This window comes from Lepidochelys kempii, chromosome 6, assembly GCF_965140265.1.
Source record: "Lepidochelys kempii isolate rLepKem1 chromosome 6, rLepKem1.hap2, whole genome shotgun sequence".
NCBI lineage: Eukaryota > Metazoa > Chordata > Testudines > Cheloniidae > Lepidochelys > Lepidochelys kempii.
In genome coordinates this window covers 86,267,887-86,280,485 of record NC_133261.1, presented here as the reverse complement: position 1 = coordinate 86,280,485, position 12,599 = coordinate 86,267,887, and the positions used below count along the sequence as shown (strand labels likewise).

The following is a 12,599-nucleotide window of genomic DNA, read 5'->3' as shown; positions in this document are numbered from 1 at the left end:
TCCCCCGTTTTCCCTACTTTGTTTGCTGTGACACCTTGGGCACACTTCAGCTCTTGATGCCCCAGTTTCCCCATTAGTTTGGGTTAATTAATGCCCAGAAAGCACCCTGTGACCATCAGATGAAAAGCACTACTATTATGATTAGCAATAATAACAATAATAATTAGATATTAGTGACTAATGACGATGGAACGGCTTCAAGGTCCATTTAGCATTAAGTGAAGTTTCCTCTTTGAAACTACAGACCACACCTTTGTGTTCAGATGCCTCAGCCACAAGACATATAGTAGATAAGAACAAACAGTGTGTGTTGAGTATGATAAAATAATACATGCAGATTTAGGGACTATAATACCACCGTGTTCCCCATGCAACTTTTAAATATTTTGGTTTTCAATCCAAAGGCTTCTATGCAATGTTTTCTTCTAACAAATAATTCACAGAATCTTCTGGAGTAACCCTACAACAAACAACTACTGGCAACGAAACATATTTCAGTTCCAAGGAGTTATTATCAGCAACAATGAATAAAAAAAAAGATGTTTAAAATCAAGAAAAATATCTTGTTGCTGTCCTTTTAGAAAATATGATCAATTTCTGGTCAAAACCATTCCAAGTATTTACAAAAGCATTTGAGATGCAGCACTTACAAACCCTGCTTGTTTGTAAGCAAAGGATTATCTAGTGCTGTGCTTGTTCTAATGTGGTCACGTTTTCTTGCATTTATGGCATTTCAACTCTGTTGTGATGAAACTGCTGACAAGAGTGCCCCTTTCTTTAGTATCTCTTTTAAGGTTTTTTGTTTTAGAGAGCATGAATTCGATGTCATTTTAAATGTACAGCTCTTTATCACTCGAGGGAAAAGCAGAGCCATGTTATATTTAGTACTTTCATTTCTTCTGATTAAATATGAATTACTATGAAATTTTTCTCATCATCTAACACGCCATAATACGCCAACAGCTTTTTAATACACTATATAAGCACAAACTTCTGCTCTAAGAGTTTAATTTGCCCCTCTAATCCAATCACATCAACCTTATTTCTCTTATCAGAGATTCCCATTTTGAATTAAATGAGCTCATTAGTTTTAATCAAAAGCAGAGAGATCAAAACTTAAACGTAAATGCTTTAGATCAGAACTGTCAGTCAGCCGTGCAGTTCTATTTTACTAAAACACAAGATCAGAGACCCTTAGAACCAATTTTTTCTCGTAAGGGATGCTGAGAGCTTGAAGATGCTATAGCCTTTTTTTTCTCCCAAGGACAGATTATACATTTAAGGTTAGACTTAATTTAGAGCTTTTTTTTTTTCATCCTGGTGGAAATGGAAAAGTACGCCAATCTACTGTTGTCTCTTTCACATTTATTGGTGCTGGTCCTTAGAGACCTGAACATACGTGAAGCCATCAGAATCCATGCCACAAACCTGGCCTCAAAAAATTCAGCCCTGCTCAACAGTATCATGTTTGCAACATCTAAGAATGAAACTTTCAAAAAAAGGAAATGTATTTCAGGGTCAAGGTTACTGGAGCTCTGATACAGCAATGAACGGCCAACCAGAATACAAGCAGTACTTGTGATATGAGAATCATTATTAATTATTACTGCCTACAGTATAGTGCTTTAAGAGTACATTAAGAAACCACAGCATGGGTGCTTCCTGCTGTGTGAAGAAATGCTAGAATAGCTTAACATGTGCAGTAGTTGCAGTCAGCGCATTATACCCTAATACTGGCAATAAGGACGACATGTCCCCATGTGTTGTAATGGTAATTACCTAAACACACAGAAGTAATGTTAATTAAACACACAAAACCTTGCATCTGAATAAAACTAAAGCTGTGGCATGAACATACCATACCAAAGACATGTAAAGATGAGACTATTTTATCCTTAATTCACATTTGTGAAGAAAAGCAAAATAACCTATATTTAGTAAAGTATCCTTGGCATTGAACATTTCCTGGGTTCCTGTGAGCTTGTATCACAAGCTTGACATTATTTGACCTTTAACATATCTATAAAACCTACATATCTTTCAGTGAACATTATATCATGCAATGTTATTTAATAATGTTAATCATCATTATGCATATGGTATTTTAAAGGTAGGATAAAAAGTTACAGGGACATATTCTATCCTTGGTACATGCACAGAACACACCTACTGACGTCAATGTGAGATTTGCAGAGAGATAAATGGTGGAATATGGCCACTGTGAATGCCCAAGAGTTGATTTTAAATGTTAATCACTGAGCCATTTAGTAATATTTTTTCCAATTATATCAATGGAGAATAGCAATCTAGGTTCCATCAGAATGAAAATCTAAAACATTTCATGTTCGAAGAGATCTTTTGGCATTTTAGAAGTGCAAAAAAGGAAGAATCTGGGAAAGTCCTACTTTGCTTCTATTGGTGATGTTCAAGAGAACAATCCTGCATTCCTTGTACTTCCCAAACTATTACTGAAGACAATATGAATATGGAAGCCAGAAGGAATGTATACATTATCTCCGAGAGCATAAAAATGCAACCTGTGATATTGTACTAATGTGTTACCCAGATTAAAAACTCAAGCAAAACCCCCAGACCCAAATGGGGGAACACATGAACTAAGGCCCAGATTCTGCAATGAGCTTTCTGTGGATGGACATCTGCACCTGCATGGAGCCTCACTGACTTCATGAAGCAGAACCAAACAATATAGAACAATGTAAGTCATACCTCTCCAACAGCAATAACAGAAGCACAGTATCCATGTTTGATGCACAAACATATACATATTCAAACAAGTTGTCCCTGAGGAGAGAGAGCAAGACCCCAATATGATTTATGTCTTAAAGTCCAAGTAAATAAGAAAAGGCTGCCAAAGCTGCAGAAATGAATATACACCAACTCACACCTTTTTGTCATATGTACTAAAAAAAATGAGAGAAAAGAAGAGATGGTATTTTCCCCATGTTAACAAGCAAAAGATTGTTTTTTGAGCTCACTCTTTCAAAGGGCCAGGAGCTTCAGAGGGGTAGATGACAAGCTACAACATTAATACCTCTGCTGAGTTCAAGGGGATTCAGTTAAAGAACAACTTGGTCTCAACACCATTAAAATAAGCTTCCACCTGCCACTAAACTTCTTCTTTGATACAAAGACCTTTGTTAAATTGAACCAAGAAGAAAAACAAGGAGCTGTTTACACACTGCAAAGGGGAGTCCAAACAGGAGGGGACATACACATTAGCAAGAAAGGGATGCTTGCTAGCTCATGTCCTATTGTAGACTTATAAGCATCTTCCTGAATATTCTCAAAATCTGGTCACAGTCTGCATGTGCAATAGAGAAACACTAAATTCAGGAATGCAACTGGGCAACACAAATATGTAATTTCAGTTGGACTCAATGCTTACACATCCCCTTTAAAATCCTTCTATTTCCTTTTGTGCACAGTTTTGCAATTTATTGCCTCTAACCAGACATTAAAAGAGTTCAAGGAAGATTTAATCGTCAGCAGTTAACTACCCTATTTCTCCCCCATATCATTGTGTCTTAAAGTGTGGTTCTCATCAGAAAAATGACTCTTAAAATGATACTGTTTCCATTGTTTCTTATCCTCTCTCAATAACCTACAGATCAAATTTTCTTACTTTACTAGTAAAAATATTGTTTGATCCAGACACATCGGTGACCAAGGACAGACACAGGGATGGATTTTAAGTGGCAGGCTGCAACTTTATTAAACTTGATAGGGGACGGGTGCAACCCACCCTGTCACCCAGACTCACATACCCAGCGGGGGTTACAGGGCTCCTACCATATAACCCCTAAATCCAGGCACATTATTCTCAGCATGCCCCTAGGATCCAGCTTGCTCTTCTGAATCTTTTTACACCTCCACCCCACAGCCCCTTGGTGAGAGGGACAGAGGGTACTAAAAGAGGAGTACCTTAGCCCCCGAAGGCCACAAGGTCTTCCCCCATACCATAGGTACAAGGTCCATCAGCAAAAGCCCAAGTCTTTTATTTCTCATCTTTTTAGCCTTTTAACCACACTGGAAACCTGCCACAAACTGTGGACCTAACATCACTGCAAGGTACTACCACTAATTACTAAATCCTCCTCCTATTTAATCTATTTGTGCCTCTAAGATGCTGCGAGGAAGGCAACCCCCCACCCCCACAGACCTCAGCCAATTTTGCCTCAAAAAAATTCCTTTCTGGTCCCCAAAACAGGCAATCAATCAGACCCATACGATCTGTAAAACACAGCTCCAATACTACAGTTTTAAGGAGGGGAGGTGCACTGCTGAAATGAAGCAAGAAGAAGCTCCCAAGGACCTGGGCTAAGGTTTGAATTATTGAAAAGGGAGTGTGAAGGGCTAGTCAGTTCCCCTCCTCCCCTACCTGGCTGGATGGGTGGGTGGATAAAGTCTCTGGAGAAAGAGGAGCCACTCCTGTGTGTGCTCCCCCAATCCTTTCTACTGAGACTGTCCCAATCACTATCTGTCCCATCAAGTTTTCCACCCACTGAGGCAAGTGGGTGGCATTTTATAACTGCCAGCCCTGCAAACTCAACCTGGGAGCAGCAAGTCAAGCTGACTTCTTTCTGGTCTATCACCCCTAGTAAGTCCTTCTGAAATCTAGGGGACTCCTGATGTGCTCAGAGTTAAGTACATGGTTAGGTTCTTTGCTGGATCAGACCAGAGTTGTCAGCAGTTTGCAAGATCAAGTCCCAGATGAACCATTTTGTTGATGTTGCAGGAGCCAGAATAGAATCCAGCTCACCTCCCCTAGCAATATTACTATGAAGGACTAAATGGAATCAAATGTAGAAAAATATTTTTGCTATAACCCACTAGGTCCAAAACCATGATTTTCATACTACTGGAAAAGGGAGAGTGCCAACTTTCTAAGTAGATAAACAGCACTTGTTTCTAGCCTGAGAAGGCCCTTAAAATTCCAGTGATATTATATATAGAAAAGCTGTTCTGGGTCATTATTAGAGGTTTCTAAAATGTGCTGTTATAATTTCTCTCTCTGGGGCCTCTTTAGTTGGACTTGTGGCATTAAAGCAGCCTGATTTTACAGGCAAAGGGATATAAAAAAAGAGAGTCCTAATGCTTTTTTTAAAATTAATTGTGAAGACTATGGAACCAACAAACAACTTAGACACATGCCACACTTCAAACATGCAAGTTATTTCAATGGAACGACTTGTGCTTAAAATTAGGCTCATGCTTAAAAGTTTTGTTGGATCAGGGCCAAATACAGAATAGTCTGTTCCATACGACTAGAAATACAAGAATGTTTGGAAAAATAATAAAAAGATTATACCTTATCTGGCCAACAAAGAAATTCAGTCATGGTGTTGCACATGAGATATATTGTATAATTGCAATGATGTCAATTTTCCACACACCACGAACATTTTTTCAAGACTAATAGATTCAGTACCAGAGGTTTTGTTCTACTTGAATATCAGGTAAATTGAGCATTTTTGGAAAGATCACACTCATCAATACCTTCAAAAGACTGACCCTCAACTAAATTTGTTTTAGGAGGTTTCAGACCTCCACAAATTCTGAGCCTCATCAAAATCAAAACAGACATTTTTAGTCTCATTAAATAACTTGTAACATTGCAGGATTATTATAACCCACATAATGAGATGCTCTAAACAAATGTGTGGGTTTGCTATGCATAGAACATCACACATACAGTATAAGATAATAGCCCTTAATCTTGCATCCCCTCCCTGTACTTTGGATAGGTCCTTTGGTCCTTCCCCATGCACCTTCTTAAATCACTTACAAACAGAAATATTTGAATGTGTAATCACATGGCTTTCCTCTGAGGCTCTGCACTCTGGACCACACTATATTCTGCTACGGAGCATGCACATTTAGAAATTGGTAGCCCAAGTATTTGTTATCAAAGCATCAATGTGCATAGTGAAGCTTCTCTACCACAGAAAGGGTTCTAGCCCTTTTTAAAAGGAGGTTGGAGGCTCTGAATTAAGATTAAAAGACCAAAATACATGTGCAGTAGCTTGGCTAAACAATGATATCTGTGGACATGACAACCATGTACAAGAAGCTGGAGCATGTAAGCTCCAAGGAGGGTGAGGTTTAGAGACATACAACAGATTGTACAACCATGAGCAATTAAATGAAATTAAGAGAAAGCAAATATGGGCTGAATCTCACGTAAAATTTCCTAATGTATTACACATTGAAATACTCCTCCACAGAAGTGGTGAAATCCCCAGTACTAGAGACATTTAACAACTTCATAATGTCAGGGATGGATTTTAAATGATCCAGAAGTCAACAGAAAAACTATACTGAGAGCTAGATCAGGCCCTTGATGACCATCTTTACCACTCAAACTTCTGTGGGTGGATTATGCTTATAACTTAGATTGTATATGCCAAGTTTCAACCCAGAGTCCATTTATGGATCAGGTGCCAACCTTTAAAAATGTACACAGTTCATTCATAAAGTACTGACACCAGGCTCAGTAATAACCACAGCAATGGACACAGCTATAACCAAGGCCAAATTTTCAAAAGTTTAGTCTAGGCTTTATTTATGGACAGGAAATATCACTCCTACAATTACTTGCAAATGTAATTTTGTTTTTACAGGTGAATATGTGTGGACAAATAATAAAATTTCAATGTGTAAACTACATTTGTATGCTATTGTTTGCTCAGTTGCATGACCAGATAGGGCTAGTATATGCAAATTTAGTCAGTGTACAAAAGATTGCACACACACAGAGGCCATGTCTTGAAAATTTGCCCCATAATGTTAACTATAATTAGGCTTCCCTCCATTTATTTTCTAAATCAATAGTATGTGCATGTAGCGGCAGTGAAGGCGCAGAAGAAAAACCAAAGTGCAGACACCATTACTAGAATTTCTAAGTCATTATATTAAGATATTGTTTAGTGCTTCACTATTCCTGGAGAAACAAAATGACCTGAACTGCAGTTGGTGTTCATTTTGTTTTTATCAAATTAGCACTAAGAAGCACTGCTAGACTTAATGCCCGTAACAAATTACATTATTACTAATATTATTCTTATAGTCTAGCAATGTATCATATTAGGATACAAACTCCCATCTTGTGTTACTTACTTCCCATGTAAGTTCTCATCCCACAAAATGTTTTACATGTTTAGTGAAATATCAGGCTAGTTAGTTGGCAGGATGGAGTTATAAATAAGATTTGCTTTACTCCTGTAACTTTAAAAGATATATTTTACAAACTAAATTTGGCAGGTCATTGGTCTGTGAAATGCATATATCTTTTTTGCCTGTTTGAAAACAACATAATAAAGTTTTGCCATTCATGGAACTAGTCACTGAAGGAAATTTTAACTCTTAAAGTGTTGGAAGTGTTACAGTCTGCTGGGCTTCAATCCATTATCTAAACATTTGCAAATGTACCCATATTAATCAAATAGACCGGAACAGCTGAAGAAGAGCTGTTATGGCCCACTGAATGAAAGGTACACAAATGATACTGGGCATGAACCTCAAATTCCCTTCTGAAAATTCATTTATTTTAAGTCAAGGGATGCATAATCTAATCTGACCTATCAGCAATGCTTGTAAATTTTCAAGATTCAATAAAGGTCGCAAAAACTCAGCCCTAACTTATAGTAGCCTGACTTGTTAGTGTATTACTTCTGTTAAATAACATACATTCAAATCAAGTTTAAAATAAAAAAAAAGACATTCCAGTGACTAAGATGACACTGAACTGGGGGACTAAACTGGATAAAAAGTAAAATTTGTGTTTGCATTATGGAATGGGTAGGGAGAACAGACACTGGAAAAGGAGAAAATGTATGGAGTCTAACCACTGAGGGACTCTTTATGAAGGCAACATGACCACTGAACTCACTGGGAGTCTTGTATTTGCATAAGGAGTACAGGTTTAGGCCCTATGCAGATTTTGAAAAATATGATGTTGAGATACAACTACATTTATGTTTCCTGGGTTTGAAAGGGTTAAATGATCATATGGCCCTCCCTTGGGTTTGGAAATTTGCATGTAAATTTTGAACACTTTGTAATGTACTGCAATACCGTCATTAAAAAGTGGGTGCTATAGAATACACTGAAATACTGACTTTTTTCTTGTCCCAACAGGATCAACTGCTTTTTCCCCCTATCTTGCAAGTTTTCAGATCTTGCTTAGTAACTTGTGAATCATAAACTGACACTCCAGAGCATAGCTGTGAAAATAACTGTGGTTCAGTGCTGCCAATAATGGCCCACTAAAGCTCCTTCCTAGCACATGGCATAAAAAAGCCTTATGATGTCGCCTAACACTGCCAGCTTGTTTGGGTTGAAAAATCACAATAAAAGAGGTTGCTTTCCAGCTTTTCATATGCCAAGTAGGGGTTGCTTTTTGGTGAGGTTCTCCCCTGAGAGAGAGAAGAGCATTCAAGCTACCTCATGCTGCTCACAACCAGTGTTTGGATGATACTACTCTGGGGAAATAGACGCAGTGTCAAAGTCAAGCTGCTACCAGTGGGTGTTTCTGCACACATCTACTAAACAGTAGGAAAGTTCAAGGGAAAAAATAGGGTATCATAAAGATAGCCTTTGAGAGTACATGACATCCAACACAAGCTATTATGCAGTAGACTGTGCACTCCAAAGAACAAACAGTATGAATACAGAAAGTGAACATTTTAAATCTTACTGGAAACCCCCTATAAATGTAGCCACTTGAGGGATCTATTTCTTGAGAAAAAACATTTTGTGCTCCTGGGATACTTTTTGGATTTTGTTTCCAATACCTGCATTCTGGATCAAGTGGAGCAATGCTTTTATCACAACTATAAAACGGTTACGAGCCAATTCCTCATATAAAACAGTCAGTAACGGTGGGGCTTTTTTTACGACAAACATGATGTCAGACAAAGGGCATCAGGACTTAGTCTTTGTACTACAGTACAAAATAACAATACATAAACACCTTTGTGAAGGCAGCTTGAAACCCCATGTTTTCTATTAAAAAGCCATGTCCAATCTTCACTGTTGATAGAACAGAATAGCTAACACAGAGAACATTGTATATCAGAAAGGTCAATAGTTATTATGAGCTACAAATATATTTTTTTCCATCCTTCAGGCTGTTTAGCGCATATCACAGCATGAGCAGCTGTCTTCTTTAATACTTTTAAAATTAGAATCCCAAAGAGGAAGAAAAAATTACATTTGCAATGATTGCTCTTTGCTTTTGTAAGTTTACTTTAATACACTATTTTATATACATGAATCTACCATGCAGTCTAACCAAGGGGCAGTAACTGGTTGCTAGTATCTACTGGATTGCCAGATCTGTGTGTATAGTATCTGGTTATAAAATCACTTTGACACAAATTGTGTAACTGTACTGCATATATAAAGGCTATATATCATACATATAGTTACTGACATATATTGTATGTTAAACCATACACACACACACACAGTGGTTACCTCTGAAGGATCAACATTTACCGCAATTAACACAGAGGGGAATCTGTGATACCACATTTTCCCCATATATTTAGGTTATGAAAAAGATTGTAGCCTCTGTTGACTTTTTAATACCAATCACTACAGATATGTGGGTGCATATTTTATTATAGTAACTTCTATAGTTAAAATTGCAACCATGTTTCCTTTATAGCCTCTAGTTTTCATCTATGAGAATCTTCTAAAACTACCACCTTTCAGGGAGAGATTTTCCAGGCATCTTTCTATCCAAAGGTGAAATTTTGTGTGTCAAGTATGAACAAAAATGTTTCAGCCACTTTGAAGTATGAACTGAATGTAGGAAAAATACTCTATTATAAAACACATTTTTACAACATTTTTGAACAATTCTACAATCACAGTTGGGGGATAAAAAGATTAATTTTGTCATGGAAATTTTACTAATTGAAGACAAGCACATTTTTATTCCTAGTTTTAGTGACAAGCTTATAATTGTACACAGTTAAGTACAGGAGCACTATGAATGTATGTGTTGCTGACTTAGCTGCATTGTGGAAAGAGTAGTGAGGATACACAGGGTAAGGAAGGCTGCTGCTAATTTTGAAAAGCGAAGAGGAAGCCGTGTTCTGATATACCTCAGGAACTGCTTTCCTCAGCTACGTAGCTTCTTTGGTTCAGATAGGGTCTTTTTCCTGTGGACCTTCAGAGATGCACAAGAGACATTCTCCTTACTGGGGAGCTACTAAGATTAATGGAATAAGGCATTCCATTGGTCTCTGGGTCAAAAAGTTAAAGATTATGGAATTTACATATGGTATCACCAGAGTTTTGAAGGCCTGGAGAATGAAGAACCTTCTTATGTCTTTTCTTTTTTCCTTGACAAAAAACCTAAGTATATAAAATACATGCTAGGAGAACATGGGTGTTCTGTGGTTAAGTGCTCAGAGGTCAGAAAAACACCACAATCATTATTGCATGTGCCCTTTACTCTGCCCCCCATATGTGTATACGTCATGATATATTCTCTAGTTACATGATCACAGACTGTTAAATAATAAACTATCACACAATACAAAGAAGATTCTTTAGTCTTGCTGATGGACCTGGGCAGACTCTATCCTGGTTCTCTACTTCATAAATTAACAAAATAAATTTTTATGTTACGTACAGTTTCCACACAGCATTTCCCTAAATGTTAGTTTAGGGCTAAGCATCATGGACATGATGGCAAACTACACAGTCATGACCTAAACCAATTTTACTCCATTTTTTTGGGAAAGTCATGCAATAATTCCATAAAGCCAGGAAACAGATCACTTCATATGCTCAGGGAAACTATAACTATCCTGTCAAGAAAGCAACGTGGCTATCACTGACTGTTATTTTTAAAGAAAACAGAATAATGTAAAAAATTTCAAAAAACAAATAGACTAGGTGTATTTTTTTCAAACCAGGTTATTGTGTAAAATATCTTGGGGATAGAAAAGTTTCTTGGAGTATGAAATAATACCCTCAGTTTTCAGCTTCAAGCATTATTTCAGAATCTCTGTAACTTTTCTATCCCCTCAAGAAGCATTGCACAAATTATTACCCCTCATTTATTATACAGACACTCATGCACACACATGATCATTTATAGCTTTATTTATTTAGACAGGGATTTTCAAAGGTGTTTCAAAGGGAGCGAGGCACCCAAATCCCACTGAAATTCAAGAAGAGCTGGGAGCCTAAGTCCCTCAGGCTCCTTTTAAAATGTCAGACTTAATGATTCAGGAAACAAATATCTAAAGCTAACATCCATACATTATTCTTGAAAAACCACCCACCGAAATTATTTGGTAAAAAAATATGTCAAATGAGCTGGCCTTTTTTTTTTTTTTCACTATAAGTTTAAAAGATTTTTGACAGGCACAATCAGAATCTGTCACATTCCACAGGAAACAGAGGCCTTTTAAAAAATTAGCCTACAGTGCAGGTATTTTGGCAGATTTTATCACATGGATTGCATAGTAAATACTTTACCGGAGAAAATCTGCTCCTTGTTCTCTAACAAGGGGAATTAGTGACCTCTTTTCCCCACAATTCCTCTTCAATTCAAGCTTCCGGAAAAACTGAGCTAACACAAGATAATATGTAAAGGATGATCAACAATAAATCTCTTTCCCCACTTTTTGCCAATCCATTTTTCTCACCTCTTTGCTTGCAAACAGAGTGACTGAGGGAGAAATTATTTGGACACAGTCAGAACACAGTATGTTTTGTGAAACGTCTATAATACAATATTTGTGGGGTTTGTCATATTTATAGTTTTCCCAATATTGTATTTTTCACCACACAGGAGCTTGCACCGTTTTTCTCCCCCTCTGAATCTGAAGATCACCCCATGGATTAGCAAATGATTGAGGATTCTCTCTTAAAAGACTCCTTAAAAAACTGTCAGAATCAGCCTGAGATAAAGATTTATTATGAACTATTTAAAGGGCTTAATATATGTATCCCCAAAGAGCCCTTGGAGCAAACTAAAAAGGAAGAGTGGAATTCTTAAAGAATGGGAAAAATTCTCCAATGTCCCACTTTCTTCACACTATGATTACTGTTTACTCAAAGGATAAAATGCCTAACCTGTCACATGAAGTCTTCAGAAGCCACATTACTGCTGATGTACACTAAAAAAAAAAAAAAAACCAACAAGAACCCAAAACAATGAAGCTCGACAGTAATGTGCCTAAGAAAGGCAGCTGTAATTTACTTTCTAACCTGTTCACTAACACACTAATGTGGATACATCTTGTAGAAAGAACTGATCTCCTGACCCACAAAGCAATCAAACAACTGCCAGAGTGTTTTCTGTCATACAAGCTGTGACCATTACCTTAATTATACGTTGCTGTATAACAAACCTTCCCTAATGAGCATCTATTCTACCTCCGTGTGCCAGCTCACCTTTCTGTCCTTGAAAAGTACCATTGCAGCGGATTTCAATCTGAATTTTTAAAAGCATATTTGCAAGTATTGCTTCCAACAGGTGATAAATAGAACCTTAACTAGGATATTTGCTTTATACGGATGCCAAGATATAATTAAAATTACAGGCTTACACT

The 12,599-nt window shown here is 37.3% G+C and overlaps 1 protein-coding gene across 5 annotated transcripts in view; it reads right to left on the bottom strand.

Annotated features, from left to right (window-relative positions):
- Positions 1 to 12,599, bottom strand: part of NPAS3 (neuronal PAS domain protein 3) — an 844,272-nt gene that overhangs the window by 84,675 nt on the left and 746,998 nt on the right. The gene's annotated exons all lie outside the window — the stretch shown is intronic.